Source organism: Chlorocebus sabaeus, chromosome 8 (genome assembly GCF_047675955.1).
Source record: "Chlorocebus sabaeus isolate Y175 chromosome 8, mChlSab1.0.hap1, whole genome shotgun sequence".
Classification (NCBI taxonomy): domain Eukaryota; kingdom Metazoa; phylum Chordata; class Mammalia; order Primates; family Cercopithecidae; genus Chlorocebus; species Chlorocebus sabaeus.
In genome coordinates this window covers 128,744,911-128,766,668 of record NC_132911.1, presented here as the reverse complement: position 1 = coordinate 128,766,668, position 21,758 = coordinate 128,744,911, and positions in this window count along the sequence as shown.

The following is a 21,758-nucleotide window of genomic DNA, read 5'->3' as shown; positions in this document are numbered from 1 at the left end:
CAAGGCCATTTCCTAATCAACACTCTGGACTCTAAACTCAGTCTCAGAATCTGCTTCCTCAACAAACAAATGAACAAAAACCTCCAAAATACATACAGAAAGTGAAATGTCCTCTCTCATCCCTGCCCCCAGCCATCCAGTTCTTCTCTCCACTGAGGCAACCAACGTTGTATGTTTCTTGTGTATTCTTCACAGATACGCCATATATGAGCAAATACCTACCTACCTACTTATATACATACATATACACATACATAGGTAATGACTAAAGATAGGTGACAAATATTCATTCATTTCTTTTGCTACACATGTGATAGTAAACTATTCACTTTGTTGTAAATTTTAGTTTTTTCACTTAACAACATATCATGGAGAATTTTATTTTCTTCTCTTTTTTTTTTATTTTTGAGGCAGAATCTCACTCTGTCCCCTGAGCTGGAGTCCAGTGGCGTGATCTCAGCTCACTGCAACCTCAACCTCCAGGCCTCAAGCAATCCTCCCACCTCAGCCTCCCAAGTATCTAGGACCATAGGTGTGTGCTACCACTGCCAGCTGATTTTGCTTTGTTTTGTTTTGTTTTGTTTTGTAGAGACAGGGTCTTACTATGTTGCCCGGGCTGATCTCCAACTCCTGGGCTCAAGCAATCCACCTGCTTCAGCCTCCCCAAGTGCTGGGATTACAGTCATGAGCTACTGTGCCCAGCTGAAAGTTTTCTATAATAGTACAGACATTTATCATAGAGCTCCCAGTATTCTTTTTTTTTTTAACCGTTGCATGCTAAGTCCATTGTGTAAATATACCAGTATTTATTTAATCTATTTTTTATATTGCTTCTGAACTTATACTATTACTTATCTTGAAATGAATAATTCAACCTTTATTTTTTAAAGTTGTGGTGGATATTGTGTATTGATTTGCTCAATATCCATTACCACTTTTTTTCATTATGCATTATGCGTTCCTCCTGAGAAGAGTTGGTGTTATGAACTGAACTGTGTCCACTGAAAATTCTTTTTTTTTTTTTTTTTTGATATGGAGTCTCACTCTCTGCCCCCCCAGGCTGGAGTAGAATGGCACAATCTTGGCTCACTGAAGCCTCTGCCTCCCGGGTTCAAGCAATTCTCCTGCCTCAGCCTCCTGAGTAGCTAGGATTACAGGTGTGCACCACTACAACTGGCTAATTTTTGTATTTTTATTAGAGGTGGGGTTTCACCATGTTGGTCAGGCTGATCTCGAACTCCTGGCCTCAAATCCTCTGCCTATGTCAGCCTCCCAAAGGGCAGGGATTACAGGTGTGAGCCACCACACCCAGCCTTCATTCAAAATTCTTATGTTGAAACTGTAATCCCCAGTGTGGCTACATTTGGAGATAGGGCCTCAAGGGAGGTGTTTGAGGTTAAGTGAGGTAATAAGGGTAGAGCTGTAATCTGACAGGACTGGGGTCTTTGTCAGAAGAGGAAGAGACACCAGAGACATCTCTGTCTGTATACACACACAGAAAAGGTCAGGGGAGAACATAGCAAGAAGGTGGCCATCTGCAAACCGGTAAGAGAGTCCTCATGGAAACTAACACTGACAGTACCTTGATCATGGACTTCTACCTTCCAGAAGTGTGAGAAAATGAGGCCACGCATGGTGACTTACACCTGTAATCCCAATACTTCAAGAGGCTGAAACAGGAGAACCACTTGAGCCCAGGAGTTTGAGACCAGTCTAAACAAGAGTAAGACTCCATATGTACAAACAATTTAAAAAAAAAAAAAAAAAAAAAAAAAGCTTTGCATGGTGGTACATGCCTATATTCCCAGCTACTCAGGAGGCTGAGGCGGGAGGATTGCTTGAGCCCAGGAGTTCAAGGCTCCAGTGAACCATGATTGCACTACTGCACTCCAGCCTGGATGACACAGTGAGACCCTGTCAAAAAACAAAAGCAAAAACCAAAAAACCAAACCCCAGAACTGTGAGAAAATGAATTTCTGCTGTTTAAGCCACTCAGTCTGGTATTTTGCTTTGATAGCCTAAACAGACTAATACAGTTGAAAAAGCTAAACATTACATTTCTGAGACTTCTTTGAAGGTGTAATTGCCGTAGTTGTAGCAGCAGCTTTGATTGACACTCCTGGAAGCTCAGTCCGCAGTCTATTTCCTCAGTCCTCTCAGTGATTCCAAAAGTCCTTTAATCCTTGTAATATATCTTTTATTCCTTATGTCAGCTCAAGTGAATTCTATTCTCTGTAACTGACTCTAGTTAGTACACAGCCAAATTGCTAGGGAGGCTCTTGATTTGGGGTTGAGGGCACATGGACAAAGTTTGTGTGTTCCCTGGAGTCGCAAGCTTGCAGCAGAACTTCCAGCTGGAGAATGGCTATCTGGTGTGTGTAAGTAGGCTGAGGCTGGCACCACAGGTCCAGCTCAGAGTTGAATGAAGAGTGATGCTTGCCTTCTAATTATCTATTGTAGCCATGAGCAAACTGTTATTGGAAGATGAAGGAAGGGGATCCTTGTTATGTCATGGCAGAAATTTGGCAACACTGTCACCTGTGCTAACACGTAGAAAATAAGAAATCCACCTAATCAACTCCAACATCTTGGTCAGGGATTGGCAAATTCATTCTGTAAAAGTCTAGAGAGTAACTATTCCACGCTTGTGGGCCGTATGGTCTCTGTTGCAACTACTCAACTCTGCCATAGTAACTCAAAAGCAGCCCATATGCAAGACTAGTATACAGGCATGGGTGTGTTCCAATAAAACTTTATGTGTGAAAATGGGTGGCCAGGCATGGTGGCTCATGCCTGTAATCCCAGCATTTTGGGAGGTGGAGGCAGGCAGATCCTTTGATGTCAGGAGTTTGAGATCAGCCTGGCCAAAATGGTGAAACACCGTTTCTACTAAAAATACAAAAATTAGCCAGGTGTGGTGGCACATGCCTGTAATCCCAGCCACTCGGGAGGCTGAGGCGGGAGAATCACTTGAACCCGGAGGCAGAGATTGCAGTGAGCCAAGATTGCACCACTGAACTCCAGCCTGGGCGACAGAGTGAGGCTCTGTCTCTAAATAAATAAATACATAAATAAGGGGGCAGCCTGCCTGCCAGCTGACCTCTGTTCTAGCTAAAGAGATTTCAAGGTAGAATATTAAGCATGCCACTTGGCTTCCTCTCATTGCCTATGGTAAAATGCAAGAGAAAAGAGATCAGCTGAAGAACCAAGCCTTGAATATATAGGAGCTAGAAACTGCTACGTTGGAAACAATTTGTTTTTCCACATCCCAGCCTCTCCAGATGGCAAATAGTGTTAAAATTAAGAAATGGCTTCTGAGTAAAGATCAAATATTGGGCACTGCTAGGAAAGAGTGTTCTAAGTAAGTGCCAGCAAACTACGGAAGACCTGTGCAGGTCTTCCTTCAGAACGTGCCTTGAAGCACTTCTGTGTTAAACAGTGGGATACCACACAGTCTTAAGGGCCTTGGCCCCAGCAACCACATAAGGAAGCCAAGGGAGAAAAGGGCTTATCTCATGAAATTTGTGGGCATACCTTTTGTCTAATAGAGTGAATGACATATCAACACACCAAAAGCCTCAAGATTTCTGAAAGTGTCCTGTCAACTGGGATCGATAGGCACAGAGACAGTACAAAACCGCAAGAGGTCTGCAGAACCCCAAACTTCTACTGGCAGGAAGCAGGCTGAGAAAACTACTCAGGCACAAATATGGGTTACTATCATCAAGATAGTATCTAAATTTCAAGACGTTTCTGTTCTGGCTCGTCTCTAACTGCCATGCTCCTCCCACTAGATGCAAAACTGCTTGTGGTTCTCAGAACATAGCTTGCTCTTCTGTACCTCTATGTCTTACCCTCTGACACAGTGGCACTGCCCCCTGTCACTCCTACTCTTGCCTCCTCCCCTACCTCCCATCCATCTGTAGAGCAAATGTCCCCTCCTTCTCATCTGAAATATCATCTCACCAATTAGCCTCTCTTGACTCTCCCGGGAATACTTAGACCTTTTCTCCTCCCCAACTTGCCCAGAGGTTCTGAACCAATTGAGAAACCAATTGAGAGTACCGACACAGGTATTAGATAGGGATCAAAATGATCAGCTTTGTCGCAGGTAAGACTGGATTGGAGAGATAACCTGGGGGCCCAGGCCTCCTACTTCATCCGCATGCATTAGACTGACTTATGCCCTCATTGCCTTGGAAGAAAATCCTGCCCAAGAAATTGTACTAACCACATGTACAAGAAGCAGAGAGCAGGTAGCAAATGCTCTGTGGGTAGGAAGATCTTAGAGAACTCAAGAGCCTACATCACACATGTTCAGTCTTTTCTGCTCCATCTCACCCATCATAGAAGACAGTTTTCCTGATCCTATAAATGAGTAAGGGGTAACGATGGGGGCAATGAAATGAAGGGCAGAGGATACCTTCTACTATTTCCAATAAAACAGTTTTTCTTTTATGTGGCTGTAGGCATGTGGGGAACAGGAAAAAATGCCTTTCTTTTACATCTATAAGCTTCTTGAAAAGCCATTTAATAAACATCTTTGGCTGAATTCAAGAATCAATAAATGAGGCTAGGCATGGTGGCTCACACCTGTAATCCTAGCACCTTGGAAGGTCAGGGTGGGTGGATCTCTTGAAGTCAGGAGTTCGAGGCCAGTCTGGCCAACATGGTGAAACCCCATCTCTACTAAAAATACAAACATTAGCTGGGCATGGTGGTGGGTGGCTGTAGTCCTAGCTACTCGGGAGGCTAAGCCAGGAGAATCGCTTGACCCTGGGAGGCGGAGGTTGCAGTGAGCCAAGATCGTACCACTGCACTCCAGCCTGGGCAACAGAGCGAGACTCTGTCTCAAAAAATTAAAAATAAGAAAAGAATGGATAAATGGATTTGCTCACCAGATTGTCTTACATTGTAGTATGCTACGTGGACATCTGTCATCCAGGCTAGCAGTGAGCAATGTGAACACAGCAATCTCGTTTCATTCTTACAATGAGTAAATAAACTCTTAGGGTATGATGCCTGGAGGACATTAAGGGCATGGGAAGTATAGAAAATTTATCAGGTTCCTTTATAAACGTTTACTTTCATTTCCTTTGTTCTTTCATTCACTTACTAAGCAAGTATTTACTCTCTCTTCATGTTTACTCCTGGAAAGGGTCATTCTGACAGGAGTTTGTAGAGATTGCCCTGACTTCTGGCCGGCTGACACAGGGCACTGGAAGAGTGAGTTTTTGCCTTTCCCCAGCCATGGCTGTTTTCATGCATCAGTGTCAATAAGAATAACAGTTGAAACTGTGTTGATATGGGTGTCTTAAGGAGTGTTCTCAGTTTCAAGTTACAGACTATGTGACTCACACTGGTTTAAACCATAAGAACTTTATTCTTCACTTAAGAAATGTTTAAAGCAGGCAGTCCTGTGATGGGTGGAACAGCTCAGTGATGCTTTCAAGGGCCCAGGCCATTTTCTTCCTTCCTCTGCATTATTCTCAGCATTTTTATGACATCTTCCCTTAGGCTTCTCACCTCATGACTACAAAATGACTGCAGCAACTCCTCCCATCACATTCTAACACCACAGTGTTCAAAGCAGGAAGGGAAGGGGGCAAATGGGGCTTTATTTTCACATGCCTCTCTCCTATCGAGGAGAAACATGTTTTCAAAACCCCCCAGTGTATTTCCCCTTCTGTCACACTGGCCAGAACTTGATCACATGCCCACTGATTAGAGCGATGACTGCCAAGACAGAATGGAGGTGCTGTGATTGGCTGAGGCCAGTTGTGTTTGACCCTCTGGAGCTGAGCGCATTGCTGCCCAAATCGAATCAGTCAAAAGGTGAGACTGACAGTTGAATTAGTAAGCAACCCCTGGCCACAACAGACATGAGCAGAAAATAACAGGAGAAGCCTCTGGGCTGCAGTATCCACAAGCTCTTTGAAGGGTATGGGCCTGGGATGACTCCTTTTTGTAAAACACAAATTCTTTCACCTATGACCTCACTCCTTTGGAGCACAAATGAAACCACCACCACAGGGTTGACAAAAATTGCATGCTGGGTTCTGGACAAATATAGTTATAATTAAGCTTTAATCGGACTGCACTTTGGCCCACTTCCTTGTTGCTAAAAGTCACTAGATACTAACCATTTATATTCCCTTTGTTCCTACAGACAGGATCTCTGACATTCGAATCATATGTCTTTTAAGGATGGCTTAAGATGTTTTTCAGACCCCGAATTCCAGCAACCAGGTTGAAGATCCCCACAGAGGAACTGGATCAGCATGAGAACATAGCTTCTTCATCTCCCTGCCCCCAGGGATCTCCCCACTTCAGCCCACTCCAAAACTCTTAAAAACCCCAACCCTAAGTTCCTTGGGGGCAGATGGATTTAAGGTTTCCTCCCATATCTTCTCAGTTGGTGATCCTACGGTTAAACCTCTTTCTCTGCTGCAACCCTTCTTTCTCTGCTGCAACCCAAGGGAGTATTGACTGGCTGTGTGTATCAAGCAAAGGACCTATTAGGGTTACACAACTTCTTCCAAACTCATCCTGAGTTTCCCCTAAGGGACACTACATAGACTACCCCGGATGTGATTACTACGTGCTTCGTTTGCAATGCTTTTAAAGAAAAGTTATTTTGTCAAAACCATGGAAAAAGAGATTGGCAGACAGGGCAGCTAGAAGCCCTGCTGGCTGAATTCTGCCTCCATAGGAGCCTCTGTTCCATATGGGCAGATTCCAGCTGTGTGACTGGCTCATCTTGCTTCTGAGATTGCAAGAGTCTGAACATTCTGCAGCTTGCAGCTTCTTCACCCTTATTTTGAGTATACAAGCACCCCAGGAATTTACAACTTAACACTAATTTTTCTACAGATCACCTCATCCATGCCTTTTTTCTTCTGAGCTGCATTGCTCACACACCACCTACCAGGACAGCTGATGTTGGGAAAGACTGGTGTGTGAACAGCAAAATTACAGCATAACATGGTAAATGTTGCAACAGAAATTTTAAGAAAAATACTACTTTGGCCTCATAGGGAGCAGACTAACTCTTAAGGGAGAAAGAGAAACACTTTGCAGAAGAGACCAATTGGCCTTTGAAGGATGAACAGGAGTTTGGTGGGTTTTGTTTGTTTGTTTTGTTTTGAGACAGAGTCTCACTCTGTCTCTCAGACTGGAGTGCAGTGGCACAGTCTCGGCTCGCTGCAACCTCCACCTCGCAGGTTCAAGCAATTCTCCTGCCTCAGCCTCCCAAGCAGCTGGGATTACAGGTGTGTGCCATCACGCCTGGCTAATTTTTGTGTTTTTAGTAAAGATGGCGTTTCACCATGTTGGCCAGGCTGGTCTCAAACTCCTGACCTCAAGTGATCTGCCCACCTCGGCCTCCCAAAGTGCTGGGATTACAGGTGTGAGCCACCATGCCCGGACAGAGTTTGATGGTTTTGTTGGGTGGAAAGACATATTAGGCAGAAGGAATAGTACCCGCACAGGCACAGAGTTCTGTAAAGGTCAGTTGTTTTGGAGAACAGTCAACAATTCAGGGCTTACAGAAAACCTGATACCTATTGGTATGTAGAGAAGAAGGGAGAGGCAGGCAGGAGAAGTGACTGAGTAGACTGGAAGAGGCCACATTGTAAGAGGTCATATAGACCAAGGCGAGGAATTGAATTTAAATCTATAGGTAATAGGAATTCAGTTCAATTCAATTGTTGTTTTTAAGTGTGACTATTGAACAGGTAAGGAGAAAAACTAAACAGGAGACTTTTATAACAATTTAGATAAGAGAGAATGAGGTTCAGAACTAAGGTCTGTACTCCCAGCACTTTTAGAGGCCGAGGCAGGAGGATCACTTGAGTCTAGAAGTTTGAAATCAGCCTGGCAATGCTGATAGTCCCAATTACTCGGGAGGCTGAGGCAGGAGGATCTCTTGAGCATAGGAGGTGGAGGTTGTAGTGAGCCAAGAGTGTGCCACTGCAATCCAGCCTGAGAGACAGACATGAAACCCTGTCAAAGGAAGGAAGGAAGGAAGGAAGGAAGGAAGGAAGGAAGGAAGGAAGGAAGGAAGGAAGGAAGGAGAGAGAGAGAGAGAGAGAGAGAGAGAGAGAAGAAAGAAAGAAAGAAAGAAAGAAAGAAAGAAAGAAAGAAAGAAAGAAAAGAAAGGAAGGAAGGAAGGAAGGAAGGAAGGAAGGAGGAAGGAAGGAAGGAAGGAAGGAAGGAAGGAAGGAAGGAAGGAAGGAAGGAAAAAGAAAGAGAGAGAGGAAGGAAGGAAGGAAGGAAGGAGGAAGGAAGGAAGGAAGGAAGGAAGGAAAGAGAAAGAGAGAGAGTGGAAGGAAGGAAGGAAGGAAGGAAGGAAGGAAGGAAAGAAAGAAAGAAAGAAAGAAATCAGCTTGGGCAACATGACCAAGACCCCATCTCTACACGCACAAAAAAAATTATCCAAGCACGATGGTGCACGCCTGTAGTCCCAGCTTCTTGGGAGGCTGAGGTGGGAGGATTGCCTAAGCCAGAGAGGTCAAGACTGCAGTGAGCCAAGATGGTGCCACTACACCGCAGCCTGTGTGACAGGGTGGGACCCTGTCTCCAAAAAAAAAAAAAAAATTAAAAACATTAAAAGAACTAATATGTCAGAGTAGATGAGTAGTTGAGCACAGATTTCAAATATATATTAATGGAGAAGTCATAGGATTTGGGGACTGATTCAACGTGGGAGGTAAGGGAAAGAAAATAATCAGTGATGACTGCAATTTCTACCTAGGAAACTAGCTGTGAGATGACAAAAATGAGAAACCATGGGAAATTACAATGTAGTTTTTGTTTTTATTTTTGTTTTCCCCTCCAGACACTCCTGTCCAGAGGCAGTGGTGGCTGGACAAAATGTACTTTTTGAATTCTGGGAGTGATGTAGGTTTCAAAGGTAGAACTGGGAAAACATACACAAGCACTCCTACAGAATGCCTCTCTGGCTACATTTCCCAGTAGAATACTTTTTATTTTTTTATCATCCAAAATTTATACAACCTATGGGGCTTCATTTGAGGGTGGTGAAAATGTTATAAAGTTACTTGGTAGTCATAGTTGTACAAATCTGGGAATATACTGAAAATCACTGAATTGTATGCTTTACAAGGGTACTTTTTTTTTTTTTCCGAGGCACAGTCTCACTCTGTTGGCCAAGCTGGAGTGCAGTGGCACAACATCTGCTCACTGCAATTTCCACCTCCCAGGCCCAAGCAATCCTCCCACCTCAGCCTCCCAAGTAGCTGGCACACAGATGTGAGCCACCACACTCAGCCGAGGATACATTTTATGGTGTGGGAATTATATCTCAATAAGGCTGTAATAAATATGTATAGGATGGGCCAAGCGCCGTGACTCACACCTGTAATCCCAGCACTTTGAGAGGCAGAGGTGGGAGGATCGCTTGAGCTCAGGAGTTTGAGACCAGCCTGGTCAAGATGGCAAAACCCTGTCACAAAAAAAAAAAAAAAAGCTGGGTGTGGTGGCACATGCCTGTAGTCAGCTACTCGAGAGGCTGAGGTGGGAGGATTGCTTGAGCCCAGGAGGCAGAGGTTGCAGTGAGCCGTGTTCACGCCACTGCATTCCAGCCTGGGTGACAGAGCAAGAACCTGTCTCAAAAAAAAAAAAAAAAAAAAAAAAAGTTTATATATGTCTTAACACATTTATGAAGGAAAATACACATTTATATTCCAAAAGTTTGCACAAGAGTTTTAACAAAATGACAGGCAGTAAGGTCTTGAGTTACATTCCAGATACAATTGGTGAAACATCAGAAATATCATCGATCGTGCATTCTCAACAGTGGTGATAATCACCTCCAAGTGGACATAAGAGTTCAGGAGGAGCATGAAAAAAATACTCTTTTCTTGCATAAAGCACAGACATACATCATAGAAGACTTAAAAACAGTTATACGATATATTTGTGGTGTTACATTTTAACGGAGGGGGAGTGGTTAATAAAAAATGTCTGAAAAGATGGGGTGGGGAATATAAGGAAAAGAGGGCTGAGAAGCACTGCTGTAGATATTATGAAGAGCATGTAGTATGCCAGCAAACAAGATGCCCATGTTAAGGCTGGGCGAGGTGGCTCACGCCCGTAATCCCAGCACTTGGGAGGCCAAGGTGAGAGGATCACTTGAGCCCAGGCATCCGGGACCAGCCTGGCAACTTACATTAAAAAAATTAAAATAAAAACATTAGCCAGGCATGGTGGCACACACCTGTAGTCCCAGCTACTCAGGAGACTGAGGTGGGAGGATCACCGGAGCCCAGGAGGTCAAGGCTGCAGTGAATTATGATCACACCACACTGCACTCCAGCCTAAGTGACAGAGCAAGAGCCTGCCTAAAAAAAAAAACAAAAAAAAAAAAACAAAAAAAAACTTGCCCATGTTTTAGTATGAGCATGAGCATGACAAAGGTCATGTTACTACCAACTAAGCAGCTTTTTCTTAACAGTCATATTGTTAAGAAATTTCATCACCATCACAAAGCAAAGTTTAAGCATTTTATATTTTAACATTATAAGTATTCATGTTCCTTATATATTTGAGTTACACTTTAGGAGGTTATTTGGAGGTCTGGGGTTGAACTGCAATGCACCGTAATTTTCCCTACATAAAATAATGAGAAATAGGCTCCCAGTTGGCGTTGGCACCCAGAACCTCTGATGATCAGGAACAAATTTGTTTAAAGTTCCATCAAAAGAGAAAGAGAATATGGATTTAATGAGGACTTGGGCTGTAAATGGAAGAAGGTTCTCTGGGTGGGATATAAAGACAGTACTTCTGAACATTTTATTGGCAGGTACCTCTGCAGGAATTTGATAACAACTTTGGACCTTATGCTGGTTAGTTTTAATTTGTTCCCTCCAAATGTATTATCTGACCTTTTCTATGCCCAAGGAAGCTGATCTTTGTAGGCTGAGACTGATCTTTATGAACTGAGATTGATCTTTATGAAATATGTTACCCTGACTCCCTCCTCTGTGTTTTGGTTAGGCCAATGAGAGGCACTGGCTGGAGATGGGGCGGCGGGGGTGGGGGGGGGTGGGTACCTGTTCACGGGCCCTCTCTCAGCCAGTTGTGATTGGCAGAGACTGTGCCTCTACCCGAGTCCACGCATGTGGTGACCCCTATCCCAAGGCTGCAGTTCCCTGGGTTCTGCTAATGGCTCCCTCTCCATTCCGCTTCAGGCCCACAGGTAGAATGCCTTCACAACATTGCTAAGTCCTTGGTGCACTTTGGTGCACAATCCTGTTCACAACTCCGTAAACAGTTCACTAAACTGGTTTCAGTTACCCCTTTGCATGGGAAGGGGTGATACAGGTAACTCCTTCTTGTCCATCTTTCAGTATGCCATCTGTTTTCTTTTAAAACCCTGACTGGATACTCTCTCCAGAAAACAAAATAGGTGGACTTGCAAAGGCTTTGCATGTAATATTAAGGACTCCTCAAACACACTCTGAAGCGCAGCCAAGGATGTGGGGAAGGCAGAGGACTCGAGGATACCCTGTTAAAAATCTCTCTTCTTGGATTTAGTAAGCCACCAACACTGCATTCCCTTACACATCACAATCTAGCATTTGAGGGTAAAAGTAGTGGCTGCACCAGGTGGTGAAAGGGGTTAGAGATTTGCCTGTATCTTTCCCTCCTTCTCCTTTCTTTCTTTTTTTCAGAGACAGGGTATCGCTCTGTCACCCAGACTGGAGTGCAGTGGTATAATCATGGTTCACTGTAGCCTCAAACTCCTGGGCTCAAGTGATTCTCCTGCCTCAGCCTCCTAAGTAGCTGGGACTCAAAGTCGAATCAAACAAGTGGCCTTTCTGGTGTGGCCAGACCCTACCCTGAGTTATCATCTCATTTGTGTAAACTCTCCAGGGGCTCACCAAGAGTAGCCTCATTAGCTGAAATGCAAGTGAGGTCGGAGAGGTGGTCCTATTACTCGCAATAAAAGCCCCTTTCTGGGAACCAGTGACAAAGACCAGCCAAATTCTTTATTGTATAAAAGCAGCCCTCCTGTCTACCAATCTGATCCTCTTCCTTGCACCTCCTGTTTGCCTCAGATGGCGAGTTTCCTAACTCTGCTGATTTCCCACCACCACCCAAGGAAAACAGTGACGATCTCTCCTCCTTCCTGCAAGCGCAGGAATTCCCGTGTCCCGAAGATACGGGTTTGGTACTGAGCTGATTATACAATCAGAACAGCTGGTACTAAGTTGTCAGTTGTCAGGAGGTTTTATACTACTGCCAGTAGGTTTGCATTTTAAGGGAGGAGGTGGTTACAATGAGTTGAGGCTATTAATTGGCAGGTGGTGCAAAGCTGTGTAATGAGGGGCAGCGTGAGGTCACACTGTTAGCCATGGCGAATCTGTATAGGTCTGCAACAACCTCAATTCTTGCCTCCTTAGAAGAAAGGATTCCACCAACGGGCAAAAGGCAGAGGGAGAGGCTGAGGCAAGTTTTAGAGCAAGAGTGAAAGTTTATTAAAAAGTTTAGAGCAGGAATGGCTGGGCGCGGTGGCTCACGCCTATAATCCCAATACTTTGGGAGGCCGAGGTGGGCAGATCATCTGAGGTCAGGAGTTTGAGACCAGCCTGGCCAACATGGTGAAACCCCATCTCTACTAAAAATACAAAAATTAGCCGGGTGTGGTGGTGTGCGCCTGTAATCCCAACTACTAGGGAGGCTGAGGCAGGAGAATTGCTTGAACCTGGGAGCCAGAGGTGCAGTGAGCTGAGGTTCTGCCACTGCGCTCCAGCCTGGGTGACAGAGTGAGACTCCATCTCAAAAGAAAAAAAAAAAAGAAAAGAAAAAAAGTTTAGAGCAGGAATGAAAGGAAGTACCTTTGGAAGAGGGCCAAGCAGGTGACTTGAGAGATCAAGTATGTGGTGTGATATTTGACTTGGGGTTCTATACCTTGGCCTGCCTCTGGGGTCTTGTGTCCCTTCTCCCCTGATTCTTCCCTGGGGTGGGCTGTCCACATACACAGTGGCCTGCCAGGACTTGGGAGGGGAGCATGCGCAGTGTGTTTACTGGAGTTGCACCCATGCTCAATTGAGGTATTTTTTTCCGTTACTCAGGCATTTAAACTCCGCCATTTTGCCTCTTACTGACTGGAGTTTTTCCCTCAGTAGTTGAGAGTTCCTGGAGGAATGTCATATACCATTTAAACTCCACCATTTTGCCTCTTAGTGACTTGAGGTGTTTTTCCCTTACCAGTCAAGTGTTCCTAGAGGAAGGTCATATACCAGTTAAACTCTGCCATTTTGCCTCTTAGTGTGTATGCTTGAGCCCACTTGCCCAACTCCTGAGATCTTACCGGAAGCTGCTGATCACCAGTTTCAGGTGTTTCTGATTATTGGGAGATTGCTTTTCCCGGACACAAGCTGCACCAATTATTATTTTAGAGAGGCGTGACTATTACATGATGGTCACCCGGCATTCCTGACTGGGGGTTGGGGGGCACTCTCCTGCCCTGCTCATGGCTGACTACCCACCTACTGTAACAATAATCAAGGCAAATTCTTTGCCTCAGAAACAAGATCTGTGACTCTTGAGCAAGAAATTGAATCTAAGCCTCAGTAACTTGCATATAGTAATACTCATCTTCCAGAGTTATGGGGTTTGCTGTGATTATTTTTAGTGGTGGGCTTTCTGGTGCTTGCAGGAGATCTCTGGCTCTTTTTCTTCTCTCCAGCCTCTCCCCTCCCTCTGCTTCCTGCATCTTTGGGCCTGGAAATATATGCAGAGAATTGTTACTGAAATGATCACTGCTCTAAGTACCTTTGCACCTGACTCAGCACCTCTAGGGTGGAGCGAAACAAAGTAGAGGCATGGCTTAGGGAGTGAGTATGGGCTGGCACAGAGCACCAAAGCGACTGGAAGCCCAAGAAGCACAGAGTCCCGACGCAGAGGCTTGCCTGTATTGAAATGGTTAGCTAGGGAGATGGCAACATCTCTTTTGAAGGTGGCTGGGAGAGTGGGTGTGGGCTTTGGGAGGGGAAAGAATTGTTCAAGATGATTTGACTCTGGTGTTACAGCAAACCCAGGGGATCGATCAAGTGGGCTGGAGCACAGTGGCATGATTATGGCTTCTCTCTTGTTAGCCTGGGATAGCACTTTCCTTAGTTGGGTCAAATGCTCAAAATTCCATGCTGTGTCAGCAGGTGGCTCCAGAGGCAGCTGTATGGTAAGACGGCAGCAAAATGAAAGGCTGCAGAGCAAACCAACCCTGCATGATCTCCAGGAATCTTTATGCAAACATAAAGCGATATTTGTACCAATTAGATTTGACATGAATAAACATGGATGTAACAGCGGATTCTGAGCCTAGATACTCTGTGATGTGAACCATTTGGAATTAATTCCGAGAGAGAGAGAGTGCCTAGGTGCCAAATGCCTCGCTCCAGAATATTATGGGTCGCTTTTCCTCCTTGGCCACAGATTTTCTCTAAAGTTAGTTGTCAAATCTTCTCATCTTGGCACCCCCTATCTTCCCCCACCCCTACCTCTACAAGCCAGTCTTCCTCCAGAAAACAAAAGATCAAGATTAGGCAGGTCTCATTCCTGGCTTTATAGGAGAATTCCGGTACTTGGGGGCCAGTTCCAGTTCTTGGAACCCCAAAGATGTAGAAACCTACAAAACTGGTCTCAGGTTATGCAGGATCCTGAGAGAGGAGGATACCCACTGGAAATGTGAGGTTTGAGTACACATTATGAAACATGGCCTGAGAAGAGTACCTGATTCATTTCTAAATATACCAAATGCTGGAAAGCAGGGTGCTTGCCAAACTGTGAAAACAGCGATATTTCTCCAGGATATCTTTCTGTACTCTCTTCTGATGCCAACACCCTACCCCCTACCTTCAACTCTGCACCTACCCTCCGATTTAAGGTTGATCTACCATCAGTGTGCACCCACCAGACATCACCTCCTTTAGTCTCCTGTATTTTATCCTTTGCTCTTGACTCTTCGTTGTAGAATCTTATATTTTCAAGGGTCAGGTTGAATGGAATTCGTGGAATTACATAAATCTAGAGTTGGAAGGAGAAAAGAAGGTAAGGGAGAGGAGTATATGGCAAGTGCCTTCCACGAACCAAACACTGTCACATCTGTTCTCACCTAACAATCATCCTGTGTGTGGAAGGGATTCGTATTCCAATTTTTCACTTTTGAGGAGATGGACAGAAAGAGCTTGAGGATGATCACAATACCACTAGGACGTAGTGGGAATGAAGGCCCTCAGCAAAACCTTCTCCTGCCTGGGGAAGAGCCCAGTAGATCTCTTTTGAATTCATGAACCTATTCCCTCTCCTGTATTTTCTACTGCAGTGAATGGCATCCCCAGGCAATGAGCTGCATGAGACTATAACCTGGGCACCGCCTTTGACTATGCTTTTTCCCTTATCCCATAATCAACTACACACCAAATTCTGTAGATATCACCTCCTAAATAACTTTCAAAAAAGCCCCCTACTCAGCACCCCCACTATCACTTTCCTAGGTCACCTACCATGGTTTCTTGCACATGCCTCTGTCTGCTCCAGGTTGGATTAAGAAGTGTGTGTGGTGGGATGGGTCGGGGAGTGTGTTGAAGAAGAGTGGAGAACTGCCGAAGTATCTTTATATTTGAATTGCCCTTTCACAATATTAAATCAAACAATAGTATACATGGAATGTTTAGAGCATTGTGCTTAAAACTGTCCCTACTCAGTACATGGGATTAGTATTAATAGGGAAATCACATGCAAATGACTTACTGGTTAATGTGTTTGTTCATTCATGCATTTGTATATTTATTAGAGACAGAGTCTTGCTCTGTCACCCAGTTCGAGCTTACTGCAGCCTCAAACTTGAGCTCAAGCGATCCTCCCAGGTGCAAGCCACAGCACCTGTCCAGGTTAATGCGTTTAATATCACAGCTGCAACTCTGCTGGAGGGTAATCCTTTGTCTTCTTCCTCTGTCTGGAACCCATCTTTTAATTCTCCTGAGACTCCTCCTCCCTTTACATTCCTTATTAAATTCTTTTTATACTAGGTTTCAGAACAGAATGTTATTGACTTTTATAATACTCACTTGTCAAAAAATGTATTAGATCCAGGGAGGCAATACATAAATACCCACTTTAAATCTTTCTGCCTGTGTTAATAGTATATTGTTTCAGGGCTAGCAACCTCTGAACAGAGAGATATTGTCAGCTTTATCTAATGATGTAAGTAATGCCTTGGATTTCCCAGAGTCCATTAAAAAGTCACTTTTCTCAGATAAATGTTTCACCTGTTGTCAGAAAATGATAGCCAAATTGGCAAGTGCATAGGTATTTGTAACTATTTAAAGATGTGGAAATTCTGCACATTGTACTTCAGAATAGGAATTCCACTTAAAGTACAAGAAAACACTTGAGAATGTGTGGGACTGTTTTTGTTATCCCTGATTGGTGCTATCAGGAGTTAACGGGGAAGTGTCCTAAAGTTCATATGTTGACGCCCTAACCCCCAATGTGACTATATTTGGAGATAGGGCCTTTAAAGGAGTAATTAAGGTTGAATGAGGTCATATGAGTGGATCCTAATCCAACATGACTGGTGTCCTTATAAGAAGAGGAAAAGATGCGTGCACAGAGGAAAGACCACATGAGGACACAGAAGATGGCCATCTGCAAGCCAAGGAGAGAGGCCAAAGGAGAAACAAATCTGCCCACACCTTGACCTTAGATTTTCGGCTTTTGGAATTGTTAGAAATAAATTTCTGTTATTTAAGTCCCCCAGTCTGTAGTATTTTGTTATGGCAGCCCTAGCAAAATAAGACAGTAACAAACAGGAATGCCAACACCCTACAAAGGACAGGGTAGCAGATTCTGCACACTAAAAAGTTGTCCTGCCCAGGCTGAACATGGTGGCTCATGCCTATAATACCCACACTTTGGGAGGCTGAGAGGTAGGAGGATTGCTTGAGGCCAGGAGTTCAAGACCAGCATGGGCAACAAAGTGAGACCTCATCTCTACAAAAAATACAAAAATTAGCGAGGCATAGTGGCTCACTCCTGTAGCTCCAGCTACTCGGGAGACTGAAGTAGGAGATGGCTTGAGCCTAGGAGGTCAAGGCTATAGGGAGCTATGATTACGCCACTGCACTCCAGCCTGGGTGGCAAGGTGAGAACTCATCTTAAAAAAAAAAAAAAAAAATCCTGCCCAAATGCAAATAGCATACCTTTGAGAAACATTAATCTGTTCCCAACTCTTCGTGTTATAGATGACCCCATTAGACTTCTCTTTGAGGAAAGGCACCATATTTTATTTATCTCTGTACTGCAAGTGGCTAGCATTGTGTCTGCCACTCAGTGGGAACTTAGTAATTGCAAGGGCATGATATTTTAAAAAATGATGCATGTGTCTGTGCGTTTTACCTTTCATCTCAGTTCACCTGAGCATACATCTGCTTGGGGGTATATCATGCAGGACTTACTACTGAAGGACTGCAGAGACAGAGTGGGAGACCATTTAGCTTTTAACATAGAAAAATAAGATTTTGCTGCAAGACATGGATGACATTCTTTGCCAAGCTATTGCCTGGAGAAAGGACTGTCTAAAGTTCTTTAACACATCAAGGGCTTGTCTGGGGCTCAAAGAGTTCTTCCGAAGGGAGTTCCAGAAAGATGAAGTGAGTGGGTCAAGGTCGGGGAAATCCCTTGACTGAAGGGGAAGAACTTCAGATTTAAAAATGGTTGACACTAGGAGGGGGAACTATGGTCCCTCTCCTGCCTTTTCTGGTCACCCCGTCTGAAAATGACACCCCAGTCACCTATGGGTATCTGACATTTTGTTTTATATTTGTTCATTTCTTTGCTTATTATCATTCTCTTGGACTAGGATCTTAACTCCACGAGCCAGTTCTTTGTCTATTTAATTTCTACTGTATTCTCAGCATCTAAAACAGTCCCTGGTAGTTCAATAAATCTATTGAATGAACAAATGAGTTTTCTTTTCTCTTCCTTTCCCTGCAACATCTAAAAAAAAGAGAAGAGGAAATCATTTCATTTGAGAGCATATCTTAAGAGCTTTTGCTTTTGAAGCCATTCACTGGATTTTCTTTACTTCAGAGGAAATCCTAGAAACTGGCCGAAAAAAATCTCATCCTGAAAGATCTAAGAACAGGAGCATCTCTGACTTATTGCTCATCGCTCTGCATGCCACATACGCTCCCTTTGAATTCCTTTACAAAGTTTGTGGTGTGACAAATGGCATCTATAATGGCACTGGGGACTAATTGCCCAGAAAGTGCACTGATAAAATAGAGTTGATGCCCTGGGTGCTTGCCTCTTCCTGGCAGGCAAACCTGGGAAGGTTTTCTGTGACTGGTGACCCCTTTTCAGTAGTAGAACCTCACAGGTTCCTGGGTCTTCGGGGGCCTGCCGAGAATAGCATGTCATGTCACTGAAGGAAGCTGTACCTCCTTCTTGTCCATCATCTCTGTAGGAAGTACATAGGGGTGAAAAGGTGAAGACAAGATTCTGTGTTAGAAAATAATTCTAGCAGGAAATCCTGTGCATTCAGATCACTGAGTTTTGACCATCAGTGTTGGGACTTTTCTTACACACACACACACACACACACACATCCTAGGAAACATCAGGCCAAGTGATTAAGAATGCACATCTTCACAAAGGGTTGTGACCATGAAGTTCTTTGTTTGTTAGTGTCCAGAAAGTTCAACAACATTCCTTTGGGATAAATTACATGGTGACTATTTATTAGGGTGGGAAAAGGAAGGAGGAAGGGGAAATGCACAAACGGTGTGGCAGTTTACAATGGGACAGTTGCATAATGTCAAATTCACATGTACAAGTCATTTGTAACCTGGGACAGGGACTAATCTAAAATGGATTCTCTTCACCTGCATAAAGGAGAGACCTATCGAAAAGTAAGATTTCGCTGCAAGACATTAATGATATTATTTACCTAGCTACTGTCTTGAGGATAATAGGATTGGATAATGGGATAAAATAATGGGCTTCTGATGTATATTGTCATGATAAAAAGGACTTTCATCTGTTTAGTGGTGAAAAGCTGACCAACTGCTTGCATGCCAATAATATGCTACTTATTCTCATCACAAGTTTGTGAAGGAAAATATGTCACTTCTACAGGCAGGAAAACCGAGGCTCCTGAGAGGCAGAAGTGGGTTGCCCAAGCCGGTGGAACCAGTGATGGAGGCGGGTCGCGGGTTCTGGTCCTCCAGCCCCACGGCAGTGTGTCTTCCACTGCACCTGAATGCAGCACTCCATGATAGGTCATAAGTAGAGTGACCATGTGACTTATCAATGGAAAACGGGACCCTTTGGAGACTAAAAGAGGCTCCATGAATAATTATGCTGAGACAATAACTGGAAACCAGGACTGTCCTGTGACTTCTTAGATGAATGGTTGCCTTCATCACAGGGCAGAAGCAGAAGGGACCTGCACAGCTCCCTGCTCATCTGCTACAGCAGGGAGAGGCCTGTCATGGCTCAGAGCCATCTCTTTCCTTTGGCAGGAGACATAAATCTTTATCTCTTTTTTTTGAAAGCAACTGGCTTTTCAGTCTTGAGTAACAAAGGTCAATGAACAGATGTGGTTGGGAGTGGTGCAGTCACAAGGAGCCAGTTCTCCCTTTGCTCTGTGCCACTGTGTCTGACCAGTTTGAACCCCAAAGCTCCAAAAATATAGCCAGTAGTTGGAAGATACAGCCAAGAGTAAAGGAAAGAAAAATGACTCCGCTCCTGAAGCACAGAGAACGAGGCTGATGAGAACTGTCAGAGAAGACAACCTGGGCAACTTAGTTCCGACAGCTGGGCAGCAAGCAGATTGGGTGTCATCATCAGTCTGGGGGCCCCTGCTGGGAAAGGCAAATTTTATCATGTGGATGAGGTCATGAGGCTTCCTAGAGTGGGGCATAGACTACCCCACCTGGCTAGCTAGACCATTTGTTTTCTGGTCAACACTAATATGCCAGTGGTGACTGCAATATCTGTTGCGGCAAACACCTGCTCCTGAGCACAGTTGCTGCCATAGAAGGGCTGGATGAAATGATTAGTAATTATTTTTTTTTCTTTCTTTCTTTATTATTATTTTTTTAAATTACAGATGGGGTCTTACTACATTGACCAGGCTTGTCTTGAACTCCTGGCCTCAAGCGATCCTCCTGTCTTGGCCTCCCAAAGTGCTAGGATTACAGGGCTGAGCCACCACACCCACCCAAATCTTTTCTTTTTCTTTTTTCTGAGACCGAGTCTTGCTCTGTTGCCCAGGCTGCAGTGCAGTGGTGTAATCTCAGCTCACCACAACCTTTGCCTCCCTGGTTCAAGTGATTCCCCTGCCTCAGCCTCCCAAGTAGCTGGGATTACAGGTGTGTGGCACCACACCCAGCTAATTTTTTTTGTATTTTTAGTAGAGATGGGGTTTCACCATGTTGGCCAGGCTGGTCTTGAACCCCTGACCTCAAGTGATCTGCCTGCCTTGGCCTCCCAAAGTGCTGGGATTACAAGCATGAGCCTCTGCACCTGGCCTATGTTTCTTTTTCATTTTTTGAAACAGGGTCTTGCCTTGTTGCCCAGACTGGAGCACAGTGGCACGATCATGACTCGCTGCAGCCTCCGTCTCCTGGGCTCAAGTGATCCTCCACCACAGCATCCAAAGTAGCTGAGACTACAGGTGCATACCACCACACCTGGCTAAGTAAAAAATAAATTAGTAGAAATGAGGTCTTCCTATGTTGCCCATGATGAGACATTGCTTTTACTGCACTGATGATAGAACAAAAGTTCGAGGCTGGTCTTGAACTCTAATGATATTTCTAACAATAGCATTTATAATTGCAGAATGCTTTATCATTTTTTATGTTTTTAACCGCTGCTTTAAGTTCCATATAAAGCGCTTAAAGCGGTGTCTGCCTGATGTAAGAAGTGCTATATATTTTCTATTGTTATTGCTATTATTATTTCATTTGATTCTCACAAATAGCCTACAAAATATGTTGAACAGATATGACAGAGAAAGAAACTAAGCATGGATTGACCAAGTTTATTTTTCATCACTACTCAGCTAGTCTCTTTCAACAGCATGATTCTGGTCATATCTTCAATCCTGTGATCTCAGTCTATGTCACAAGACAATGGACTCTCCAGGAACATTTGGATTCTTGGAACTCTGAAGCAAGTTTGCCTGCTGCCACGAGCTCACGGGTTTCCTAAGGCTGCAGTGTGACTGGGTGATTGGTTGTATCAGTGTGTGTTGTGCCCCGTTTGACTTTTGTTCTATCACCTGTGTAGTAAAAGCAATGTCCCATCACAGGCCCCACCTTATTGAGCCCTCTCTCTGTAACTGTTTTAGCAAAGAACCCAAGGGACCCAAAGGCATCTGTCAGAATACATTTCTGTTGCATTTCCAAAAAAAAAAAAATGCTCATAATTCAATGGGCTGAGAAAGAATTGTCCTCTCTTAGTAACCTAGAACCTTGCTGATTGGCTTTCTGCATTGAAAGTGGAGAAGTGAAATCAACACAAAAGCAAATTGAAGTTGTTTCCAGTGTACATATAGACAGTTTGCCAAAATCATGCCCTTAGAGTAAAAGAAGAATCAGAAGGAAAGGTCACTATGGGTTCACCCACGGAGAAAGATGATACCTGAGTGGGGTTAATTCAACATTGGGGGCCCGCTCAAAGCCAAAGCCATTTGTGAATAAGACATGGAAACAGAGTGG